At 37.5% G+C, this 26824-nt stretch overlaps 1 protein-coding gene and 1 long non-coding RNA gene across 2 annotated transcripts in view; one reads left to right on the top strand and one right to left on the bottom strand.

Moving 5' to 3' along the window:
- Positions 1-26824, top strand: part of LOC106505750 — a 342957-nt gene that overhangs the window by 227117 nt on the left and 89016 nt on the right. The window contains exon 2 of the long non-coding RNA XR_002337760.1: positions 20550-20603. This is a non-coding gene — a long non-coding RNA (uncharacterized LOC106505750). The remainder of the gene's footprint in view (positions 1-20549; positions 20604-26824) is intronic.
- The window catches only part of KCNMB2 (potassium calcium-activated channel subfamily M regulatory beta subunit 2), a 254097-nt gene that overhangs the window by 182579 nt on the left and 44694 nt on the right, over positions 1-26824 (bottom strand). The gene's annotated exons all lie outside the window — the stretch shown is intronic.

The following is a 26824-nucleotide window of genomic DNA, read 5'->3' as shown; positions in this document are numbered from 1 at the left end:
ATGTAGTTGGACATGGACAGAGAATACCTACTAAATCAGTACTTCAAACATTTCTTTAGCTGCAAAATTTGATTTTATTAAGCAAACTCTGACGCTGAAATTCAATATAAATCAGATAAATATGGCCCTATGCTGAGGTTCAAAGCCTAGGCGGCTGGACTCTAATGCCTCTCTGAGGAATGCTACATATCATAGTTTGAAAAGCCCTGCACTAATGTTGTGCGGGATCAAGGTTCTTTGGCTTCTTCCATTCCTTTGTCACAGATGATCTCTACAGTTCTATATTGACATCTCTTTTGAATCCTAATTCCACTTCTAATTGCTAGATATCCATTGTTTACTTAGAGTCCTTACTGACATCCCAAACTTAAGTCTAATGTTGAATAGATTCTATATTCTTTAAAACAAACTATTTCTATATTGTCCATTTGTGTTAATGCGACTACCATTCTACTGGTTCACCGGGCTTGTAACCCAGTTAACTCATTTAATTTCTTTTTTCTCAATTCTACCTTGTTATATAGTCCAATTAAAGCACTCTAGGTTGGTGTTAGCCTTGGTCTGTGATACTTCACTTAGATTTGGGATGAGCAGTGGGGTCAGTAAGAGATGCTTGGACAAGGAAAGGCCATCAAGTACCTCCAACAGGAATACAGAATAAAGCTGAGGCAGTAGTTAGGTTTTTAGGATTCATAGAATGGCCAGGGCTCAGACCTGGGGCAACTCAGGAGAGCATCATCAGTCAATGGCCATTGGTTCACTTCCCATATGCAGTGAATCTCACCTGGGTTGCCTTTAAGGCACCCTGTGGCCTCAGGCAGTCAGAGATCTGGGTTCTTCTTGGCTCTACTATTTACTAGCTATATGAATTTAAGCTAACAGTTTTCTGAGACTCAGCAGTGAGGATGATAGTTCCTTCACTGTCTTCTTTGAGTTTGTGGTTAGAATTAAATAAAATAATAATAAAAACCTGCATCATAAATTTTAAAGTGCATGATGGTGCTGTTCGATAAGCTCTCTGAACTAAGATTTCCATTTGTTCATTCATTCATTCAAATATTTACCAAACATTCATTCAGATATTTGCCAAACACCGTGGCCAGGTACTGTGCTAGACACTTGTCAGTACAATGATAAACACAGTTTCTACCTCTTTCCGAAGAGATGGGAGGACAGGTTTTTAACAAATTATAACACAACCAATAATCGTTTTCAGATATGTTACACTTATTATGTGCCAATCTTGTTCTAAGTCATTAATTCATTTCATCCTTGTAAGAACTCTGTGAGAGAGGCAATAATATCCCCCCCCCTCCATTTTACAGATGGGGAAATTGAGATCAAGAGGAATTAAAGAACTTGCGCCAGGGGTCTTACACCTAGTAAGTGGCAGAGCTAAGAAAATAGCCCAAGCAGTCTGACTCTAGATTCCATGCTCCTTTTGATGGTCACCATATCAAATTACCTCCCCCTGCTCGTAACCTAGTACATGTGGTAGGTGAGAGCAGTCACTCCCGGAATCCATAACTACCTCTCTAATCTTTAGTTTCCTTACCTAGAAAATAGTGGATAATATTAATACTTACTTTGAAAATTAAATGAGCTAATACTTTTAAAGGATCTAACATAGTAACTGATGTCATAAACTTAAAATAAATATTAGTTTTAGCTACTTATTATGGTAAAAACAATGAAAAAAAAAAGTGCAGGGTGCTTAACAGGAAGTGAAACAGGAAAACCTAATCTAGACTGGACCAGGGCAATACTCCTGCAAGAAATATTTAGGCTGAAACCCAAATGATGGAATAAGAACAAAAGTGTCAGAAGGAGAAGGGTTGAAGGAGCAGGACCCTGGACAAGAAGTCCTTTAGCTCCTTCTAGGAACAGGCCAGAGTATCTGAAGTGGATGGCATAAGAGGAGCAGGAGTGGGGAGTTAGGCTGGAGAGGCGGAGAGGGGAACTGCTCCATCTCTTCCTCCCTTGTCATTTCCACTGCCATCAGGCTAATTCTAGCCCTATGATCTTAGGCCTAAATTAGTTCAATGACTCTCTAATTATTCCTCCTGTCTGTACTCCCTTGCATCTACCATTCCTTCTGCATATAACCTGACAGAAGAAGGTCTAAAGCATTTCTTTGATCATGGCACTGCCCTACCAAAAAACCTTCAGAAGTTTGCCATTGTCTATCAAACTCCAAAATCCTTAACCAAGTATGCTGTAGCATTTTCAAACTGGCTTTTATCTGTTTTGGGTCTTTTCTCTCAGCTTCCTTTAGCATGCCTCCAATTTTTATCAATCTTGCTCCACCCTTCTCTGCTTGGAATGTGTCCCTCTTCTGCTTTGTTTCCTGTCTAGATCTGTGTTAAATCCTATTTATTTTTCAGTGTCTGCATCAAATGTTATCTTTTTCATGAAACCATCCTAAGAATTGCCAGCCAGAAATTAATGTTCTTGTATTTTAAATGCTATGCCTTTTTGGTTGTACTTCCTGGATATAACTTTTTCCTCTAAAAACCAAATTTTTATTTTTGTTACTTTTTTAATTTTTAAAAGCTATGTATAGAAAAGTATACAAAATCATCCATAATTCTATGACTCAATCTAATTATTATTAGCATTTTGGAATATATTTTCCAGTGGCACATTGGAAATTGAGAACTTAATTATTATATACTTTAATTATAAACTCACGTACACAAAAATTTTGTGAAAATATTTTTTGTAGGGGCTGCATAATATTTAAGTTTAGGAATATACTAGAGCATATATAACCATTCCGCCATGGAAGCCTTGGTTTCTTTATCCATAAAATGAGTCAATAAGAATGCCTATCTCCTAGGGTTGCTGTGAAGATTAAATGACACATGTATTAAAGCCCTTACAACAGTACTTAGGACATGGCAGATACTCAGTACATGATGACCATTGTTCCTTTTATTTTGCCAGAAAACTTCCCCCATGATTCATCTGCTCTCCGTGAGAGATAGAACACGCGTGGGGAAGGAGGGAATTCTCTCAGTTAAAGAGCTTCTCTCTGTCCTTAAAAGAAATCATGGTTCTGCCTGTGAGAAACAGAAGGCATCCACTTTTCCCACAAGAAAATGACTCTTAGACTCAATAGAAATTATCCAAGAAATGCAAATTCGTATTTTTAGAAGGTCAAGGAAGGAGGTTGGAAGCTTTAGTAAAAATGTGGTTTGGAGATGATGATGATAAAATTCACTTATGTTTTCTGCAACCCGTATTTCTATTTAAAATTGTGAATTGACTTTAGATCTTTCTACCTTAATTGTTGCAAGCAGAGATGCCTTTGGGACTAGGATTTTTTCATACTTTAATAAATCTTCATAGTAAAATGTCTTAGAGATGGTCTTCTTTATTCCATTACTCCCAACTTGATTGCAAGTTCAAGAGCATTCCCATCCCTCTTGGTATTTACATTCTATAAATTTTTGACAATTCTACCTGCCAGACATCTTTCACCAAGAGTAACACACTTAGTCTTTTTTTTTTTTTTTTAAGTTTTCTATCCCTTGGGCTATAGCTGAGGAGGCTGCTTGAGGATACTCTTTTCTCTGCATTTCAATGTCCATGTGACTTCTCCCTTTTATTTTTAGAGGGCCAGAACAGTTCCATATTTTAAAAACATCTGTAATACCTGCAGTGGGTGGAGCGTAGTGTATGAGGCCTTCTAACCTAGCTCTTGGTCTTCCACCAGACTATAAACTCTTTGAACCCAGGAGCCATGTACTACACTACTCTGTGTTTGATACATAGTAGCTTTGCAGTAAGTGCTATCTGAGAATTAATGATGGCTATTGCATCCTCACTCTATTAGAGAAACTTTTTAGGACTTGGACTTTAGCTAGATTTTAATCCTGGTTCTACCCATCACTGGCTGCATGTTCCTAGACAAGTAATTTATCTTCCATAGCCCCAATTTCTTAAAAGTGGAGAAAATAACTTTTACCTTGCCATAAGTTTAGAGGAAATAATAGGAGTTTGCCACATAATACACATGCAATAAAAAGGTATCTTCTTTTCCTTTGGGAGATATCTCATTTCGAATTCCATTTTTTATTCTCTCTGCTTATTCTCTGAGACTTAATTCAGAAAAGAGTAAAAATATGTAAGGGAAGGGCTACAAAACTTTAGGATTATTGGAAAATGGCAGGGGCACTGAGATTTTTCCAAACCTCTTTCTGATTTTCTTTCAGTAAGTTTAGCTTTACAAAAATAATTTTCTGTTTATCAGTCACACAGATTACCTTCTCTTGACCTCCTCTTTCTCACTTGGGAATTTTAGGTGAGAAAGAGGCATGAAGAAAGTGAGAGAAGGTGTCAGAACTCTCCTAGCTTGTTCCCTGAATGCAAGAATGAGGCTCCATAGGCCTGTTTTGTTAGCCATGTTCTTGGTCTGTGTTTCTCATGAAACAGGATGAGGTTAGACTACCATTAGGGAGAATGGTTCAGCATACCTATGTGGTCAGATGCATTCTGAGGATAAAATAAAATAATTCATGTAAAGAAAATCTTAGCATGGTATCTGAAATACAGTGAGCCCTAAGTAATTTATGATAATTACTCGTGATGATGATGATGATGGTGTGGTGGTGGTTAAATAGGAAGAAAGCCTTACCAAAACAAGTAATGAATTTGTATTACTGGCATTGATTTTTTAACCCACTTTATTAAGGTATAATTAGCATATAAAAAGCTATATGTAGTTAATTTATACAACTCATATAACTCAAGTTTGGGGTGATTTATTTCTTTTTAATGTGGAAAAGAAATTAAATTTGTAGAAATATAATTTGATATTGGTTAACTTTTTTTTCTTATTTTTGCTTACGTATTATATGGGAAATAAAATTAAATTTATTATTTTTACTTAGAGATACCATCTATAAAATAATTGATTTTATTGAAAACCTATTTTTCTATCTATAATTTTTCTATAGGTATATATTTGCTTGAAATGTACCATGAATGATGTTTTCTTAATGTCAGGGATTTTTTCTGGACAGTGGATTTCTTTCATGTTATTTAAAAACTTTCACCCTTGTATTTTTAAAAGCATTTAACTTTATAAAAATGGTAATAATATTTCTTTGGAATAACAAGGTGATTTTTAAAAACAAACTAACAATATTGAAAGCAAATATTCTAAATTCCTAGGAGTAATTAATTCTGCATCATAAAAATTGGAATAATTCTTATTTGTTTCTGTGTTTCTTTTAGGATATAGCACACACACTAAAAATCATCTTAAAGAGTACCAATATTTAAGGACACAAACAATAAAAAAATGAAACATGACTGCCTCCTCTTGCCCCATGCTGCATTTCCCCAGTAAGAGAGATGGATGTCCATCTAATTGTAAACTCTCTGTAGGAAACAAAATTGAATTACTCCTCAGGTCATCCATTCCAGCCTGCTCTAGTGAGAGAGGAACAGGTTGGAGATATCTAGGTCCCAATTTTTTCTGTCTTCACAAATAATTTGTATAAATCTGTAGGCACATCATGAAAGCTTACTCTCTTCTTCAGTATTTCCGTCTATGAAATAGGGGTTATAGAACCAACCCTCCATATATTTTAGGGTTATTTTAATAAACAAATAAGAAAAAAATTAAGGATTTCGCTTTAACACTATGTCTTTACAGATCAAATGATATTTTACCACTCTGAGAGTGAAACTGTAGAACTCTTCTTGGGTTAAAAATCTCTAAGAAGGCCAATTTTTCCCAAAGCATTTATGCTGTTTGTTGTTTTCTATAGAAATTTGAATTTAATTTTCTTGTCTATTTCACTTTTTACTTCCCTTTGAGCCTCCAGTTCCTGTGACTATCTCTAATTTTATTTCTCCTCAAAATATTTTTTCGTGTTTGTTTAGAATTATTCATAGTATGGACCCATGTTTTTAAGTTCTTCTATTTGCTTTGTGTTCTCTGGGTATCCTACCATATCCACATTCAAATTTAAATTAAAGGAGAACCCTGGAACTGCCACAGAAATGGCATTCCTGTAAGATGAGTGGCAACACAAATACCATGAATGTTGATTTACACTTTTCACTAAAGCTGTAAAAGAAAAATCTGGTTTTAAAGGATTGTGTTAAGATACCAGAGCATAAAAGGAAATTACTCATATTCAGAAATTATGAGACTTTTTTTTTAGTATTTGTTGATAAATCAACTTGCAAACCTAACACATGTGAACATGCACATATGTTTTCTGTGCAAACTTGGAAGAACTAATGCTAACTAAAGCAATGATGGCAATTACTTTATTCCCCATCTTGGCCATCTTATGTATAAATTCTCAACTAGAACAAGATATTTTCATTGCTAAGAATGAGAAACATTGGTTGTAGGGCTGAAATGTGGATACTTTAAGAACAAGAAGTTTTGTAACTAGCGGTTTGAAGATGTTCAAAGGCATTTTTATTTATTGATTGATTGATTGATTTATTTGCCTTTTCTAGGGCCATACCTGCGGCATATGGAGGTTCCCAGGCTAGAGGTCTAATCGGAGCCATAGCTGCCGGCCTACGCCAGAACTGCAGCAACGCGGGATCAGAGCTGCGTCTGTGACCTACACCACAGCTCACGGCAATGCCGGATCCTTAACCCGCTGAGCAAGGCCAGGGATCGAACCTGAGACCTCATGGTTCCTAGTTGGATTTGTTAACCATTGAGCCACGACAGTAACTGCCAAAGTCATTTTAAATCAAAAACATTAGTGTAAGCATGCAATAAAAACCCCATCCACAATTCTTACTGTCTTTTGATTTCTTAATTTATTACCCATTTTCCCTCAACCATTCCATATGTTTCACATTTCTTTAACACTTATTCAAAAGATCTTTTTTCTAGGAAACTCATCCTGCTTTTGCCACTGTACTGTCCCTTTTCTTACACATGACTCACCACTGAGTTTCTGTGTTCAATCCTTAATGTCATCTTTACCTCTTGTAAGAGCCATATGCTGCAATGGAAGTAGTACTGGTCCTAAATCCAGCTTTGGATCTTGTTTAAAAAAGTGACTTGTCAGTAGTCAAAGTATTAAACCTTTTAGGGCCTGTTTTATTGATCAGTAAAAAAGATGGGTTGAATCTGATAATGTCTAAGCTTTCATCAACCTTACAAAAGATTGATAATATGCTGATGTATTAGAGTTATCAGTATAATGTGTCATATTTACAGAATTCTTAGGCTAGCCAGGACCTTAGAGGCATCTGACCAAATTGAGTAATTTTACTAACTGATAGATTAAATGATTTACTTTGCATCAAATAAGTTAGCCAGCAACAGAAGTAAAATCTGGACTTTCTCATAATGCAAGTAACTCCAAAATGAATATCATAAGTTGCTAACAAATCAGATGAATGATTTAGTAAGAGGAACGCAAGCAGGTATTAGTTAAAATGAGATTTTCTGAGTTTCTCTAAGTTTAAAAATCAAATCTTGTTAGTCCAAACCTGTGAATTACACGTACACTTTTTATGTTCATTTTAAAAAATCCATAAAACATTGTATCCTCTCTAATTTCACAACACTTCTTATTTCTAAAGCTGGTGGATGTCAGTGACCCTGTCCTCTTTGTCCTCACCTTTATAGAGGCACTTCCTCCTTCTGTAAACTCTCCTCTATTCCCTGCATTTCTTGGGTACCTCTAGCTGCCTCTCTGACCTTTTTTGTTTGTTTGTTTCCTTTTTTTTTTTTTTTTTTTTTTTTTTTGGCTTTTCTCTTTGCCCATTGCTCAAATAATCATTTGTTTATTTATTTCTTTACTTTTGTTTGCTTTGTTTTGTTTTCATTTCAGGATTTTCTCTGCAGCTGCTGCTTTTGTTCTCTACTCTGGGCCATTTCTACAGCTTTAATTTCTATCTCTAATCCCTAAACTGTACCTTCCCAGGACCTTAGCCTCTGTCCCCAGCCAATTTTAAATTTCCATTAGCTCTTAAGTAACGTACATTTGATATATATGTTTGGAATAATATCCACTTGATTATTACATCTTACTTATCTGATCCATTAAGCACCATCCTCAAGACCCGAAAGCCATTTTATGCCCCCACTCTGCTCTCCTCCTTCCCCCATCTCAGGGAATAATACAGTCCCTCTGACTTCATGCTCAGATCGCCCTATCACCCTCCTTTTGCAGTTGGTTGTTGAGAACTGTCAGTTCTGCAGTTTCCGTATCTCTCCACCGCCACTCCTACCCCCCTAGTCCAGGCTGTCTATAAAGGCCACTTGGGGGTTGTGCTCCAATCCCCACCTCCATCATATTAATAGTTGTTAGTAGGTGGTCCACAAACCAGCTTCATCAGCATCACATGGGAGCTTGTTTTTTTGTTTTTGTTTTTTAAATGTTGTTGGAGTATAGTGATTTACAATGTTGTGTTAGTTTCCTGTGTACAGCAAAGTGAATCAGCTATACATATACATATAATGGGAGCTTGTTTGAAATGCAAACGTCGCAAACCGGGGGTAGTGAAACTGAGCAGGCCCTGAGGGGCTCCTGGGCACAAAAACCTCTTTGTGTCCCCTTTTTCTTGTTTTTAGGAAATGGGCCTCATTCAGCCTCCATGGCCTTTCCTGATTTCCAAGGGGCAGGTTCAGACAGTTGCTTATCAGGGAAAGAAGGGAATGCAAAGACCAAGGGGGAATAGTCAAGAAACAATAGTACATCCTTGGGACAGGGTCCTGGTCCCCTCTCCTCTCAAGGGATACCCATAATGACGTAGTCATCTTATACACCTAAGAGAAAAGTGTATTTCTTACGCTTTTAGAAATGAATACTTCAGAATTGAACAGCTTAGAGTCTGTCCTTGTCCTTCTTCCTGGCTTGATTGCACCCTAAATACAATCATCTATAAGCTAAAGATTAGCCACCCTAAGCACAGTTGCCTGTGGGTTAAAGATTATTAGCATATGATGTTTTTCAGGAACTTTCCTCATTTGTTCTAATCTCTGATCAATATGCCCTTTTTGCAAATATGGCATGAGTTAGAGAGGCAACTCTGTCTTCGAATTTCTGCCCGGCACTGGTGGATAGAGGCCGAGTTTCGGCAGCAGTAGGCCTGGCTCTTTGCTTTAACAAGCCCTCCAGGTGGCTTTGTTGCTTACTGAACTCTGAGAGCCTTATGAACCTCCTTGTCCAACTCACTTCGAATTCATCCTACTGAAGTACTGTCATTTACCTACCCTGCAGGCCTCTCTATTACACAGGGCCCTTGTACATGCTGCTTCCTCCTACTCTTCCCGTGGCTGACTTCTTTTCATCCTTCAGGCTCTACTGAGATGTGCTACCCACCCTGGGGAGGCTCCCCTCGTAATACCCAGGGGTCAAGTGGGCACTTGTCCTAAATGTCCTGCAGTGTTCTGTGCCAACATTTACTTTTCACTGATCTCCTTTGTCATAATTGCTGGTTACTTTCCTGTCACATCCTCTAAAAATTTCCTAGGGATTTGGGTCATGTTTGTTCTTTTTGCTAAAGCTTTCCCAGCAATGGGGATTATGTCAGGCACATAGTAGGTGATCCACACACAAGAAAGTTCTGGACACATGATTCTTGTTTGAGGTCTCTCACTCTGTTTCACTTCATGTTACCCTATAGCTACATATTGAACCTACTCCCAATTGGCAATATTTTCTAATCTACCAAATGCTTTTTACTCTGTTTTCCAGGCCTCTGTCTTATTAGCTAATGCATGTGACTGATGACCAGGATGTTATCCTTGATCTTTCTTTCTCACACCCTCCTCCTCCCAACCATATCAAGACAGTGAGTGGGCCTGTTGAGGACAAATTATGCAGAAGTCTGTTATTAATTATAGAGAGGCCTAATAATTCAGTCTGGCAGAAAACCCTTCAAGTCAGCTACTCTCCTCCATTCTTTGCCAAGGCTACTCAAGGTGGGCAGGCAATTACTGGCCAGATATTTGCATAATGGCTTCCTTTTGTTGCTTTTGTTCTTTTCTGGTCCCAATTAATTGCTTGCAAGTGCCACAGTCAGTTCTCCATTTCTGATAGGAACCTTCTCTACTGATATGTAAAATTTGGGTAATGCAGAATTTACTGGTGGTGCTGTAAATTTTGGAACAACAGCAAAGGAGACAAGGCCCCCATGCAAAAATAGAATTAAGAGACTTTCTGTGTACTTTCTCTATTCAGTGACTTATTGGAGGGGCCACTGCTACTGAGAAGAGGCCTGAAAAATAATGCAATTTTTCACTTTTCTGTAATTTCTATACCAGATTTTCTTCTGAGTCAGTTGTGGACAGAGACATTCACTGACTCCAGTATTACGCTATCTGAAGAGTTTTGTGTTATTTTCATATAACCTAGAAGCCCCTACAGGGCCACAGTAATTAAAGAGTAGGGTGGTTGGTATGGAGATCCCAGAGACCTTAACACATCAACTTCTTAACTTCTCTGATCTGTTTCTTCCTCCTTTCTTACAACCTCTGGCCTGTGGTCCAGGCTCCCCAACCCCCACTCTCTCCCTTCCATCCTCCCTTCCTCCTTCTCTGGCCAAAGCCTCAGATTCCCCCCACTCTAGACTTCTTTAAATAAATTCTTGTGTAGAACTTTATTTTATAAAATGGATAAAGCTGCCTTTTATAAGGATACATTTATTTCCCAGTGTGTAGCTTTAACTTATTAAAAGTCAATGTTTTTTTTTTTTTTGTTTTTTTAAAAGGAGTTCCCATCGTGGTGCAGCACAAACAAATCTGACTAGGAGCCATGAGGTGGGGGTTCCGTCCCTGGCCTCGTTTAGTGGGTTAAGGATCCAGCATTGCTGTGAGCTCTGGTCACAGAAGCAGCTCGGATCTGGCATTGCTGTGGCTGTGGTGTAGGCTGACATCTGTAGTTCTGATAAGACCCCTAGCCTGGGAACCTCCATATGCCACGGGTGCAGCCCTAAAAAGCCAAAAAAAAAAAAAAAGTCAATGTATTCTTCAAAAATTAAAAATAGAATTACCATATGATCCTGCAACCCCACTTCAGGATATGTATCCCAAAGAACTGAAAGTGGAGCCTTGAAGAGATTTTTCAGTGTAGTTCCATGGTTAAAGCAGCACTATTCACAATAGCCAAGAAGTAAAAGCAACCCTGATGTCCATTGACAAAAAAATAGATAATTTTATATATGTGTATTATATATGTGTATATGAATATTATTCAGCCTTAAAAAGGAGGAATTTCTGACACATGCCGTAACATGAGTAAACCTTAAAGACATTATGTGAAATAGGCTAGTTACTAGAAGGCAAGTACTGCACAATCCCACTTTTAGGAGGCATCTAGAGTAGTCAAACTCATAGAAACAGAAAGAATTATAGTTGCCAAGGAGTGGAGTTTTTGTTTAATGGGAATAGAGTTTCAGTTGCAAAATGAAAATATTCTGGAGATTGGTTGCACAATAATGAGAATATACTAACACCACTAAATTGTACACTTAAAAATGGTTGAAATGGTAAATTGTATCTTATATGTATTCTGCCACAATTTTTTAAAAAGTAAATGTACAAGAAAAGAAGTCAATGTATGAGAGTGAGTTTGAGGAACACAAATATTTGAAATGTGGGGTCATGGTTGGCCAGTCATTTTTAACATTCAGTGTGCATTCCGGTTTGGTTGTATAATACTGAAAAAAAGTCCTGTAGCCTTGTGACTTTTTCCTCCATCCCTCCCACCCTTCCACCTTTTTAATAAAAATAGCTTGCCATGTTATCCAGGCTATTTGCCTATTAAAGTTCTCAGGAGAATATTGATTTTAACTGGAAACATAAATTCAACCTTTGCCAATACATTAAAATTTGTTCTATATCACACTGGTTTTTGTTTTTTGTTTTTTTTTTTTTTTTTTTTTGGTCAGTTATTCTTTTTAACAGTAATTTAACAGTAATTAAACTGTTTTAATTTAAAACAGTTGGAGGAGTTCCCGTCGTGGTACAGTGGTTAACGAATCCGACTAGGAACCACGAGGTTGCGGGTTTGGTCCCTGCCCTTGCTCAGTGGGTTATGGACCCATTGTTGCTGTAGGTCGCAGATGTGGCTCAGATTTGACATTGCTGTGGCTGTGGCGTAGGCTGACAGCTGCAGCTCCAATTTGACCCTAGCCCAGGAACCTCCATATGCTGTGGGTGCATCCCCAAAAAGACAAAAAAAAATTTTCCTTACTTGAATGAACGAATCAATGAATGAATAAAGAGAACATCTATCAGATTCCAATTTATATTTACCAATTTATATTCTGTAGTGCTTTACAGACATTAATTATCTACAATTTGCATCTCAAAAAAGTGCTGCTGGGTAGTTATCACTTGATCAGACTCAAGTTCCAAGTTCTCTATAAATAACAAGCTCATCTCACCAAACACTTTTTTACCTGAAACTACTCTCTGGGTTCAGGTGAAAAGGGTGTAGCTGAAAGGTTAGATAATGTGAGCTCATGACAGTATACTTTGTAGAGATTTCGAGGCTGGTGTCAAGCTCTTCAGAAACTGGAGGTCTAAATACCTTGACTATTGTCCTATAATTCTCCAGATTCCCTGTCATCAAACTACTGTCCCAGAAGTTTAAAAATCTGAGTTCTTGTAAAGACTTCATGATTTGATATTCCTGCCATTCCTTCTCCCTCCCAGATTTTAACATTTGGAATATTGCAGAGGCAAACAAAAGAGGGAATTGCAGCCAAGGAAATTTTAAACAGGCCCAGTTAGTGTAGCCCAGTCAGAGAGGGGAAGATAAAAACCAGTGCCTAAATACCTTACCTATAACCATGTAAAACACAACCCATGGTAGTCTGGAAAATGAGTAAAGAAATGACACACCATTCAAATATAACCGTGTGAGAAATTCCTGACACAGTGTTACTCTAGCACTTCCAACATCTCTGCTTCAGTAGTCTTAATGCAATTCGTGGTGAATGCTATGTTTGCTGTATCACTGCGACGGTAATAGAAATGACAATGTGACTTTGCCCCACTCTTATGCTTTGCATGTCAATTTTATCTCTTTTGAAACTTTCACTTTGATTATGCAGTGGGCCTGGCTATGCAAACTCAGGCTGGTGCACATTTTGTGAGGAATGTTGCTGGGGAGAGGAAAGAGCTTTCAGATGCATGCACACTTTTCCCAGTGCTGTGTCCTGTGGGTCATTTTCTCCTTCATAATGATGATATTGGAAATAAACTTTAAACTAGACGTTAATAGAATGGTTATTAAGCTGCACATTGTGTATCTTTGTATTTACTAACATCACAATCAACAGAACATTCCAGAGTGCCCTCCAATCGTAATTGATTCAGTAAGGCAATGATTTCCAACTGGTTGAGGGAGCTCCTTTACGATGTGATAAAAATCCATTATGGGCAAGAGGCATGAGAATGTCAGCTCCTGACTTAAACTCCTTTCCATGATGCCCATGTAAGGGGTAGCCTGAGACTGTGTGACAAACCCTGTTTCTTCATAAGTGCGTTGGAATGTCTGGTGTCTGTGTGGAGAGTAAAAGCAGGCACACCTGTGAAGACTGATCCTCAGGGTAGAAACCCCACTGACCCTCTTCTCTCCTCTCCAGCCATGTGCCACAGGGAAACCCTGGTTTGAAGCAAACAATGGGATGGATGTGTTAACTGAAAGAGCTTCTATTATATATCATTTCTTTTGATTTGGTACAGATTTATGGGAGCTGTTTGAGAAGCAGATGAGAGTCTGATAACAAAATTAAATTTTCTGTCTTTTAGACACATAGATGTTCCTTTCATTCTGGCTGTTGTAAAGATATCTGGTTCATTCCTGGACTTCACTAATTCTAACAAGGTTTTGACAATCCCCAGGGTTGTGGTGGTGGGGACATGGAAATAAGGAAGGCAGAAAACTATGGGAAATTTTGTTGGATCTTTTAAGACAGGAACAAGAAGCAATTAACCTCATCCAGTAGGAGAAAATAGACTATAATTTGCCTTGTGTTGATGTTAACTTAACAGAGAGTGAAATAGGGTGATGACAAGGGGAAACAGGAGAGCAGAGTTAAGGAAAGAGCTTGGATTTTGGACTCATGAAGACTTGTATTCACATGTTAATTTTTCCAATTACTAGCAGATACATGACCATAGGAGTTCTGAGTTTGTTTCCTCAGTTGTAAAATCATGTTTTTCTGGTTAGTATTGATGTACAGTTTAGATAACATAGGTAAAGGCTAAGCGGGTAGTAAGTATAAAATCAATGGCATTTGTTCCTATTTTGCACCGTTGTTGTTGAGGAGAGGTTATTAAAATTAAAATAGTTAATGGGTTTCTGGATGCAGGGGAGTGTGTGGGTAGGATTTAGAAACTTAGTTCATAGGTAATAGTCTGTATCTATTAACCCCAAGACTATTACCTTGGGAATGGATTAGCAATGAGATCCTGCTGTGTAGCACTGGGAACTATGTCTGGTCACTTATGATGGAGCATGATAATGTGAGAAAAAAGAATGTATACTTGTATATGTAACTGGGTCAACATGCTGTACAGTAGAAAATTGATAGAACACTGTAAACCAGCTGTAATGGGAAAAAATAAAAATCATTATTTAAAGTTTTTTCTTTTAATTAAAAAAAAGAAACTTATTTCATGAAGGGAAAGTGTCCAAGACGGAAGGCTAATGTTGGAGAGATGTAAGATCTGAGTGGGGAACAAATGCATGTTTTGGCATATGAGGGTTCAAATCTAAGCGCAAAGGAGGCAAGATCTGACAGGGGTGAGGTGGTTGAGTGGTAGGCAAGTTCAGACCCACTGCAGGGTCATTATTCTCCTCCCCAGTGCTGCTTTGGAAATCCCAGGGCTCCATGCCTGAAGGTGTTTCAGGTGATTAAACCCAGTTTTGTGACATATGCAGAGCAGTTCAACTGCTAAATGGTATCCAGTAAAGACCAGTTATTTTCTCAGTCTTCTCAAGGAAATGGAAAAGGAATCATGCTGCCTGCCATCATGTAAAGTTTTATGGGGCTGCAGCTAAGGATGGGGCAGACCTTGGGATCTTTAGGAAGGTGACAGGCAGAAGTGGGATGGGCACTCATTGCATAATCAGGATTCAAGCCAGGAAGACTCATTCATCAGCTGCTAAGCCTTAGTTTCTTCATATTTAAGTAGGATATGATAATGCCTACATGCCTAGTGTGTGGATGTCATGAGGCTCAAAGTCAGAGAGAGATAATAGATGATGAAACACACTATAAACTGTAAACTATCATGTGAGGAATTTTTAATGTACCCAAACACCTCTTTTAGCTGAAACTCGACAGCCTCATCATATTGATGTATTGATTTGTTTCTTTTTGAAAGTATATGATCCATAGGTACAGAATAAGAAGACACCAGTAAGTTGATGTATTCAAACAGATATTTATATTTATCATGTCTCTATTAGCTCAATAAATAACTTCATTAGTGGTACATTCTCGGAAATGAGAGTTGCCAACAAATTTTCCATAGGAGAAAAAAGGTGAAGAATGAAATCCTTTGAATGATATCACTGTGAGACTTACTCAGTTTACTCTGCAAGTTGATATCTCAATTAGTATAATTCATTAATTCACTTATTCATTCATCTCACTTTTATTTTATGTGCTGACGTTCCTCTCTTATATCTATACTCATGACAAATAATGCCTTATGTTGACATCTTCCAAATTAATTTCCTTAGATGCAACCTCCCCCTTAAATTCCAGACTCATACATGCAACTGTCTAAATTCATCCCCACTTGAATGTCTAATAGCCACCTCAATTTCAACACCTCCAAAACTGAATTTCTCATTTGCTACCATGCCCTGAAAATGTGTTCCTCCTGTGTTCAGTAAATGGCTACTCCTTTTTTCCAGTGGCTCTGACTCCAACCTTAGGAGTCATCCTTGATTTCTTCCTTTTGACACACACTACATGAATTCATCAGCAAATCCTATTGGGTCTAGTTTCATGGTATATATGGAACTGGCTACTTTCCACCATCTCCACAATTTCTTTTTTTTTTTTTTTTTTTTTTTTTTGGTCTTTTTGCTATTTCTTGGGCCGCTCCCACGGCATATGGAGGTTCCCAGGCTAGGGGTCCAATCGGAGCTGTAGCCACCGGCCTACGCCAGAGCCACAGCAACTCGGGATCCGAGCCGCGTCTGCAACCTACACCACAGCTCACGGCAACGCCGGATCGTTAACCCACTGAGCAAGGGCAGGGACCGAACCCGCAACCTCATGGTTCCTAGTCGGATTCGTCAACCACTGCGCCACGACGGGAACTCCCATCTCCACAATTTCTACACTAATTTTGTGCTCAGTAAAGTGCAATTCTTCCTAATTGACTTCTCTGCTTCTGCTATTTTCACACTAAACCGCTCCTATAGATTATTCTCATAGCAGCCAGAGTGTATATGTTAAAATACAAAGCAGATCACATCACTTTTTTTGGGGGGCTATTATCTTTCCAATGACATTCATTCTCACTCAGAGTATAAGGTCCTACATGATCTGCCCTACTTTTTCCCCTCCACCTTATCTCCTAATATTTTTCCTCTTGTTTACTTTGCTCTTGCTTCAGTGGCCTTCCTGCTTTGATCAGACACACATATTGGGTACATAGGAGAGAGGGAAGAGGGCATCCCAGAAGGAGAGAACAGTATCTTCAAAGTCATCATTCTCAAAGAACTCAGCATGATTGTAGTTTCAGTGCCTCTGGGGCACGCATATACAAAAGATGCAGGCTTAGCCAGGTAATGAATGGTCTGATATGCCATGTCCAAGGGGTTGGGCTTTATCCTAATAGGTAATGAGTAGCTGATAAGGAGTTTTAGGCAGAGGAGTGACATAGTCGGATTTGCATTTTAGGAATTTACAGTGGAAGATGTATTGAAAGAGGGTGACCCCTTAGGAGGACATGGCAATGGCCGGGGCAAGTGGATGTGACAGGAAGTAGCAGGTGATCTAAAGTATTAGGAAGTAGAATATAACACACTGTAGACATTAAATAACCATTGGTCAAATTCAATAGGATAAAAGTTTGTCTCGTTTTTAGAGTAGATACCCATGAAAAAAATTCAGATCAGTGACTCAAAAAAACTACTTAGAAACCAGTACAGAAACCTTAATTTATCCAATAAAAATGCAGACTTACAAAGAACCAAATCATGTCTTTTGATGCAGTATTCTCTGGCTAGTCTCTATTTAATTGTGGGTTTCAAGACACCTCATTTAATTACCCCTCTAGGAGGAACTGAGTCAAGCGATACATAACTTTTTATTGGTTTGCTTATTTTATTAGACATTTTTTCATTTCTGAAACTTGTTCCCAGATGTATCATTTTCCATTTCACACATCGTAAATATGTACATAAATATTTAAAAAGTTTCTGTTTACCTAAGTTGAGTATGTGCCATTTAATGGATATTAGCTCTAACTGAAAAGTACCTAAACTAATAAATTGCTCTGGCTTCTAAGCTTAAGTTACCCCATATAGCAGCAGAAATAGCATGTTTGAGTGGACAGGGATCTTAGAGATCATCTGTAGCACCTCCTAACTGTCCCTAATTTATTTTAAAAAGAAATAAAATGGGGGCTAAGGGACTTGCCAACATCATACCTTTGGTGACCAAAACATTTGAAAAATGCAAGTATGTATTTATTCCAAGGCCGTATTTTATGGCAAAGGAGTCACACACAAAAGAAAAGGACTTTGCTATGCATTAGAAGCACTGGAGAGCATGCTAACAATACAGGTCCTTCTTGCAGAGATACTGATTCAGCAGAAACATTCACTTTTCAAAAATATTTCCCTGCCATGATGCTAATATAGATGGTCTATGTACCACAGTTTGAGAGTAACTTAAACAAAATATGCAGGCATGAACAGTGAGTTTACCAAAACACAGAGACTACACTTAGGATATAGTATTTCCCAGATCTTAGGCTGATAGATACTACACTTTAAACAAAAGTTTTTCTCTACTAACATCTGTTTTTATGAAAAATATACATAGACCATCAGGGAATCCTTTATAGCTGATACTAATGTAACGTGATAATTGCAAATCCAACCATCCCTTTCCAGCAATTTCAATGTCAAGCTATTCTAATTTTGATGCATTTCTCATGTGTATTATCATTCCTTAAGAGAGTTGGAGATAAATATAAGCATTAAACAATATCTGTGTCATCAGTGAACATCTGCCTTAGGAAACCAGATGTGATCAATCCTTTGGGGGAAGTAGAGGCTGATCAGCGTGACCTTTGTTTTCTACCTAGAACTTTTGGTTTCTGAGAGTCTGAAATAACATGGTCAAACTGTCTTCAGAAATGCTTTATTTGAAGGCTGAGATGAGAGATCACACATTATGTAGCCTGAAATGGATCTGTAGATGTTGGTGTGATAAAGATAATTCAGACCTTCCATAAATATTATCAGTAAAAGCAAAAAACAAAGCATGTCTTCTGGAAAACAGTGTATACTATAGATATGAATAGAACACACTCTCCTGGCCTTGCATAGAAATATACACACTTCAATAGGGTTATTATTTAAAAAAATCACATAGGACTGAAGCAGACTTTAGGAATCATATAATCCACTAGTTTTTAAAAGATTAGTTGTAGAATAATTTTTCAAGCAATGTTTAAATATAATTAATTAATTTCCAAATATAAAAAGATAAAGGCAGAGTTTCTCTGAAAGCAGCTGGGACATAGGGAAAGACTAGTCCTGATCTCAAACTGTAGACCTGATACCCTCCATGAGAACCCCAGGGTGTTACAGGAAATCATTGTTTCAGCCTGTGCCTTCATTTTTGAAAGCAGTAACTATGACCAAAGGAGTTTAGGGATTTGCCTATAGTAGGGAAGGGGTAGGTAGATACCTCAAAATTGAACTTAGCACCCAGGTACCAGCACTCTTCCCCAGAGGCCAAGTTGCCCGTCATCCCTTCATACAGACGCAGGATTACAGTTGGTTCTTGAATAACATGAGGTTGAACTGTAGAAGATCCACTTCTATGTGGATATTTTTCAATAGTAAATACTTTATGGTACTGTGAGGTCTATGGTTGATTGAATCTGGGAGTATGGGCAAATCTCTGATAAGGAGGGGTTATTCTAAGTTATAGGAAGATTTGGGGGTTGGTCAACTGTATCAACTTGTGCTGGGTAGTCATTTTTATACTTATGGAAAGGACTGGCTAGGAGCTGCTTCCTTCAGTGTGAGTTTCTTTAGGGAAATTGGTCTAAAGCAAGGAGAGATAGGGAGGACTACCTCCTCCAAGGAAGGTCCAGGGCTGAGTGCAGGAAACATTTTTGGAGGAAGCAGAAGCTGTAAACACAACTGTGCATATCTTGAAACTCTCTGGCTAGAGTTGATGGTTTTAGAAAAGGAGTGAGCACTGAAGAAGGGAAAAGAAGTGAAAACCTGGCAATCAGTTCAATTAGAAGGCAAGAGGTGTGAAACTTCATAATCAGTTATTCCTTTGGCAAGCCCATATGTATACTGATTCTTCAAATAAATTTTTATTGATTTTTAACCATTGCATATTAATTATAAATGGGGAAGTTCAAGATTTTTCTCTGGTAGTATTCAGATCTCTAGGACTGACTGAGAGGATGAGAATTACTTTAAGTAAAGACCCAGTAAATTTACATTGGTACAGCTAATGTGGAAAACAGTATAGAGGTTTCTGAAAAAACTGAACATAGGGTTACCATATGACCCAAATATTCCACTCTTGGGTATATATCAAAAAGAACCCAATACACTAATCAAAAAGATACATATACCCCAGTGTTTATAGAAGTATTATTTATAATAGCCAAGATATGGAAGCAACCTTAGTGTCCATTGATGGATGGATATAGGATATGGATATATATATGTAGATATACACAGAGATAAATATGTGTACACAATGGAATATATGCATCCTATACATATATACATACAGTGGAATATTACTTAGCCATGAAAAGAATGAAATTTTGCTATTTGTAGCAACATGGGTGAAAATGGAGGGCATTATGCTAAGTGAAATATGTCAGAAAAAGATAAATACTATATGATATCACTTATACTTGGCATCTAAAACATATAACTAGTAAATACAATAAAAAAGAAGCAGACTCACAAATATAGAGAACAAACTGGGGTTACCAGTGGGAAGAGAGAAGGAGGGGGGGAATATAGGGGTAGAGGAGTAAGAGGTACAAACTACTAGACATAATATAAGCTACAAGGTATGTTGTACAACATGGGAAATATAGCCAATGTTTTATAGTAACTATAAATGGAGTTTAACCTTTAAAAATAAAATAAGAATTAAACAAAGCCCCATCAGACAGTGACTCATGAGATATCAGCCTCTTTTCCATTCTAGACTGTACCATTTTTACATACATTTTCTAGCTAAAATTTTGAAGTAATTTACTTTCAGTCACTAATCTTATATTCTTTGTTTTTTAGTGGCTCATGTAACATTGTAGAAATTTTGAAATAAAATTAATTGTCTTACTCTTTCTTTCACAGGAAATCTCCATCTGAGGGGGAAAGAATGGACTTGTCCTGCTCTGCTACAAAATTGTAAGTTCAGTATGATTTTAACTCTATTTTTAAAAAGTAATTAGCGTATTAGATGAAAGTAAGGTGATTGAGGGAATGGGCATTGAACTCAGACCCTCTGGGTTTGAGTGCCATTTTTAGCAATTACAAGCTGTGTGACTCTTGACAAATGACTCAGCTACTCTGTGCCTTAATTTCAACTATAGATAGAGATAATAGTGCTTACTTCATTGTTGTGAGGATTTAAACAAGCTAATGCACAAAGGTCTTGGTGAAGTGCCTGGCACTTAGAAGTTTCTCAATAAATGTCAGCTATTATTATTTCCAAGTAGTGGGACAATAAGTGATTTTGTTCTTTTAATTTTCTAAAACAAATTTTAATATGGCTATGATATGTGTTATGACAGAAACTAAGGTTATAAATATAAAACAGAAAAAACTGTCCCTCTTTGAAAACTGGAAATTTGAAAAATTTGAAAATCTCCTCCTTTTCTCAAATCCAACATCAGCCAAACTGATGTTCAATTTGAGTGGAATAGTATGTTAAAAAGGGGGAGAGAAGGGAGAGGAACAAAAGGATAAAATTGTTCTAGCCACTCTTCTTGATAAACCCATTCTCCATTCTTCCTTCTCAACTGACTGTCACAATGACTTTCTGTACCAAATAAAAGAGAGAGAAGATGCAGTTTCTCCTTGAAACCTTCCCAAATGTCAGTGGGATAACAGTTGAATCTCCTGCCAACCCTTCTATCTCACCATCACTCTGTTGGGTCAGTCATTTTTAGTGTACTGATATGTAAACAGCTATGACTTGCTCTCACTCTTTGTAAGATCATTAGAAAGATTCTCTGTTTAAAATGAACAATTTAAAATGTTACAGCTTTCTTCAGGCCTTTTGCTTTAGAGAATGGCAGAATGGAGTTCTGAGTCCAGGCTTTCACCTTGCCCTGACAGTTCAATCAATTAACCAGCAAATAGTTATTGAATGCCTACGCTGTGCCCGGGTTATAATGTTCTGACCTGACTAGGTCACTCTTCTTCCAGATTGTCCTACCCAGTCCCTTTTCAGATGTCAATGGATCATGGCTAGGCTCAGCTGAAAGAGCCATGTCTGAGCCCCTGGGATGTTCTGGCCATTTCTGAGCCACCACGATTATCCATGGGGATTAGAGGTGAGGACAGTTGGTGGGGTGCAGAGGCAGTATCCATTTCAAATACAGACACTTAAATGTGGGCTCAGGTAGAACCAACTGTGTTGGCAAAATTGAGTAATTTTTAGTGCTTCTATCAGAAGTCTGGCATTCTGGAAACCTGCTCACCTGACTGGAGGGCTTGGAAGGTGAAAGTTGGTTTAAAAAAACCCAAGCTAGTAAGTAAAGACTATTTGATTTGAGCCTAAGGGGAAATCATTTTATTCACATACACTCTGGTCATTTAATAGTTGTATGACCTGAACAGTTATTTGCTATTGAGCACTTTCTATGTGCCAGATCCTTTGCTACATGGTTTATACCTATTATCTTATAAATTATTCATAATGGTCCTTTGCATACATCCTTGTGTTTTCTCTGTGAGAAGCCCGAGGCTTAGAGGAGTGCAGTAATTACTGAAGATCCTCTAAGTAGTGTGATGATGCTGATAGCTGAGCCTCAGTGTCTTCAAATGTGAAATGCAAAATGTAATAGCTAATCTCCCAGAGTACTCGCCATGAATAAATGAAGGTGTATACAATACATAAGATATATAGATCTATAAAATAAAACTATAAATTTTTAAATTAAAAAATATGTACACACACACTTATGTATATATGTTTTTCTGGTACATAATAATCACTTAATAACATTATTTTAACTACAGAGACCAATTTGTTTCTGTAGAGGAATACATGGTGAGAAGTAAACTTTCATTTGAGGTTTGCTAACATATTCTGTAGACAGAGTTTCTGTCATCTTCCTGCTCAGAGTTTGTTGAAAATCATTTATGTATTCCATTAGTTATGTGAATTATTCACTGATACGACTCTCCTGCTTTTACTTCAGGTGATGATGGCAGGGCTTTTAACCTCTCATTCAACTTCTAATTGGAAAGAGACCCTTTCTCCCTGGGTGCCTTTCCCTGCCACACTGTGTGCTCCGAAAAGGCAGGACCAAATTTGGTCAAGAATACTTTCCTGGCCTGTGCACCTACCATCTCCTAGTAAGTCAGACAGAGTCCCTGGAAACCTCCCACAGAAAAGTCACTGGATGGAGTTCCTGTTGCGGCGCAGTGGTTAAAGAATCTGACTAGGAACCATGAGGTTGCGGGTTCGGTCCCTGCCCTTGCTCAGTGGGTTAACGATCCGGCGTTGCCGTGAGCTGTGGTGTAGGTTGCAGACGCGGCTCGGATCCTGCGTTGCTGTGGCTCTGGCATAGGCCAGTGGCTACAGCTCCGGTTGGACCCCTAGCCTGGGAACCTCCATATGCCGTGGGAGCAGCCCTTTCTTAGAAAAGGCAAACAGACAAAAAAGAAAAAAAAAGAAAAGTCACTGGAAAATATAGTCAACCCACCAAATTCTGTTTATTCAGGAAGAAAGATTCTTGGACCCAGGGGTCCTTCTTCTACCCTCTATTTCCAGGCACTCCCCAGGTGTTAGCTTAACCTGATATAATGTATCTCTGCTAAAACATTTGTTAGGGGTTATCTGTCAAAATGATTAAAGATTTTCCCTAGTATATAGAAACATATAGCACAAAACCTGGAGAAGTTAATTCTAATATGGTATCAGTAGAGGGATAGATAAATAGACTCATGGAAGAGACAGGGTGCAGATCATGCCTTCATCCCAACTATTATGTTTATATGATAAACATGATAAATGTGGCATTTCAAACTAGTAAAGGAAGAAGAGACTATTTTATTATACCCATCTGGAAAAAAATAAAAATAATATTTCTCTCATATTATCTAAAACAAATTCCAGGTGGATTAAAATTCTAAACACAAAAAAACTATATTGTCTTAGAAAAAGTATAGGAGAATAATTTTACTATCTTGACATCAAACCCTGAAGCCATAAAGGAAAGATTGGAGTAGTTGATTATAAAAATTAAAAACTCTGACACAAAATATATGTAAATACAGAAAACACATTCAGTAGCATCTTTGCAAGGATTACCTCCTATGAAGGTGTTGTAAAGGACATGTAATCATATAACTTGGGATACAGAAATACATTGAAAAGAAAAATGTTTAGAGAAAAGATACATTTATCTATCTTTTATCTGTCTACCTATCTATCTGAAAAAAATAGGGTAGGATCATTTACACTTTTACCTGTATCAACCCTATTTATTTTATTAGTAGATATTATTGTTTTCATCTTTGGTTACATGATTGTAGAATGTCCTCCCTCCCCCACTTCTACTCCCCTCTTATCTTCTGAAAAAGATTGTAATATAAGAGCCTGCCTTTAAAGATTGACTTTTAAAGATCTGAAATTTATTTTAAGCTGAAATAAAATGTTGACTAAAATAGTCTATCCTCAGACTCACTGTTTGACCTATAACCGCAATTATTCTCTTTTTTTACTGTCCAATGACATACCACAAAATTCTTTTTTGATTTGGATCTCTGCAGGTCTTTGCAGCTGGAAATTGTTTCCAACTCCTGTTTAGGGCAAGAGAAATTCGGAGTTGGAAGGAAGGTTAGAATTGATCTAGTCAAATCTCCATTCCAACTTGTATTCCCTCCACAAAATCCCCTCTTGATCCATTAATGTGCCCATGCAAGCTACTGTAGTCAGTGTGAAAGAGACAAAGAACACAGAGCAGAAAAAACAGCAGGAAGGGGAGCTGTGGAAATCCTCACACCCTAAAATCTCACTAAGTTTTATATGTCACTCTACCAAATAGGAAAAAAAAGTCAAAGATTGTTTTATAAAAGGCCTTACTTTCTGAATAGGACTTCTGTAAGTAATAAATGTACATACAATGTTGGAACATTTATGAGTATGAATCATTCCTAAATTATCAGCTCACATTATCATATAAATGATCACTTTTGCTTTCTCTCCCAATAGTGCTATAATTGCTAATAAAGCAGTTTATACATGTTTTAAGTGAGACTACAGTGCTCTAGAAAACTAACATTTTTATATTGCTGTAATAATAAAAATGCAAAATTATTCAGGCAGTTTTCATCGGTTGCCCAAGCCTCCGGATCAAGTCCCATTCAGTCCACCCTACATCTGTAAGGAAAACAAGTCTGACTGAACCCTAAATAAGGAATTATATCAAGATCCCAGGCTTGGTATATTTAAAGACCAAGATCAAATTGCTGCTGATGATATTTGCTCCCAGTCTCTGAGTCTATCCTCTTTCCAATCCTAAAAAGTCTACCTATGAGAATTTGGGTCTCTAGAAAAGAAAATTAATGGAAAATAATGATCCTACCTTTGATGCATGGTGGCCATGATATGGACAATTAAAAAGAAGTTCTCTAGTCTAGTGAAAAGGATGGTTAATATAATAGTTTGGACTTAAGTGATGCAGATTGGCTCTGTGGGAAAAAAAAAAAAAAAAGAAATGAGCCTGAGGGGGGGGAAAACAGATCTTCATAAAAAACTTCATCATGCATCATGTGGGACAAAAGAGCCACTGAAATTAGAGTTTGTGTAAGTGTATTATGATGATGCTGTTTTCAACAAGTTCTGCCAAAGTCTTAAAAACCACAAGCACTTTTAGAGTTGATAATTGCCTGGAGATAATCTGCTTTCTGTTCACTGAAATCTGAGTAAAGGAAAGAGGATCCTGTCCAGAGAGTTTTAATTTGCCTGAAAGTCTTAATCAGATGATGGATTTTCCTCTGTGGACCCTTCTCTTAATTTGTCAAGAGGAATTCTACTGCTAAATCTGAAAATGTTGGCAGACAAACATTCCTTGTTAGAAGAACAGTGATGGGTGCACAGAAATAGAGTGTATAAACAATGGCTCTGCTTCAGATGGTTTCTGTTTGTTTTTTTGAGGAGGATGGAGGGAAGTATTGAAATATTTTGCCAGTGTAAAACAGCAGGTGTAATAATAAATTCACCCATTTATCAAGAGAGTGCTTTTGAGTAGGTTCTGCTCACTTGATATTAATATAATAGCAATCTGACTTTTTGGTCCCAAATCAAGAAATAGGGTTGCTTTTTCAATACAGTTTTTGGTTCTTAGAGCAGGAAGGACAGAGAGAGAACCTAAGTGAGGATAAACAAGCTCTCTCCTGTAACATCAGAACAACTATTGCCTGGGACAATGTCTAAGCCTTATCAATTTATCTTGGCCTATAAATATAAGAATCCTTTACTACTTGAACCTTTGATAAGTTTATCATTCTTGTTCAAGGATTTTTATACTGAATAATTGACTGCTCTGGGGCAACTAAACCTGTCTGTTGGCTGGGGTGTAAAAAACATGAGCTTAACCCCTTTCATTGCCTTCTTGAAGCAGAGGTGTTAACACCACCAGCCAGGACAATCTCTTGGCCAACTGCCTTTTTCTTTCTGTATATCTTGTTTGTTAGTCCCCTTGTTGAAATGGGTCACGACAGAATATCACAGAAATAACACTGTTTCTGGTTAAACAAGTGATTTCGACCCAAGTTTTTCTGGCTGCTGAGAGCAGATGGTTTAGTCTAGAGTTTGACAGACCTCAGGTTTTTACTCTCCTCCAGCTACTGTATCACTTTCAGGCTATGAGAACAGGTAATTATAATACTATGGAGTGCAGAGAATAGCCTGCTATGGGAACTCAAGAAAGAGCCACTATCTCTGCCTGGTTTCTTCCTTTCTGTTTTAGTGTTTCAGAGTTTTCTGAGTGCTTTTATGTGCATTATCTTATTTGTTCCTTAGAAGAGCCCTTAAGAGAGTAGTATAGATGTTATTTCTGCTCTTATAAATGAGAGCTCTGAGGCTCAAAAAGGTTAAGTAACTTTCCAGGATTACACAGCTAGTAAATTTTAGTCTTGGGAAGAAATTTATCTTTTGCTTCCAGATTCTATCCTCTAGAGGTCATCATGGAGAAAGATTTAATCAAGGGCAGGTAGTTACTGTTCTAACATTTTGTGACTGAGTAATATTTGAGTAGAATAGTTGAAATTTCTGAACTGAGCCTTTATGATCACAGAATACTATATCTCTAGCTACTGAATTAAATAATATTTTTGATAAAGTCTCAGTCATAAAGAGACTGAAACTTACCATTATTGAGAAATCACCATTA

This window comes from Sus scrofa, chromosome 13, assembly GCF_000003025.6.
Source record: "Sus scrofa isolate TJ Tabasco breed Duroc chromosome 13, Sscrofa11.1, whole genome shotgun sequence".
Taxonomy (NCBI): Eukaryota; Metazoa; Chordata; class Mammalia; order Artiodactyla; family Suidae; genus Sus; species Sus scrofa.
This window is presented reverse-complemented; position numbering and strand designations above follow the sequence as displayed.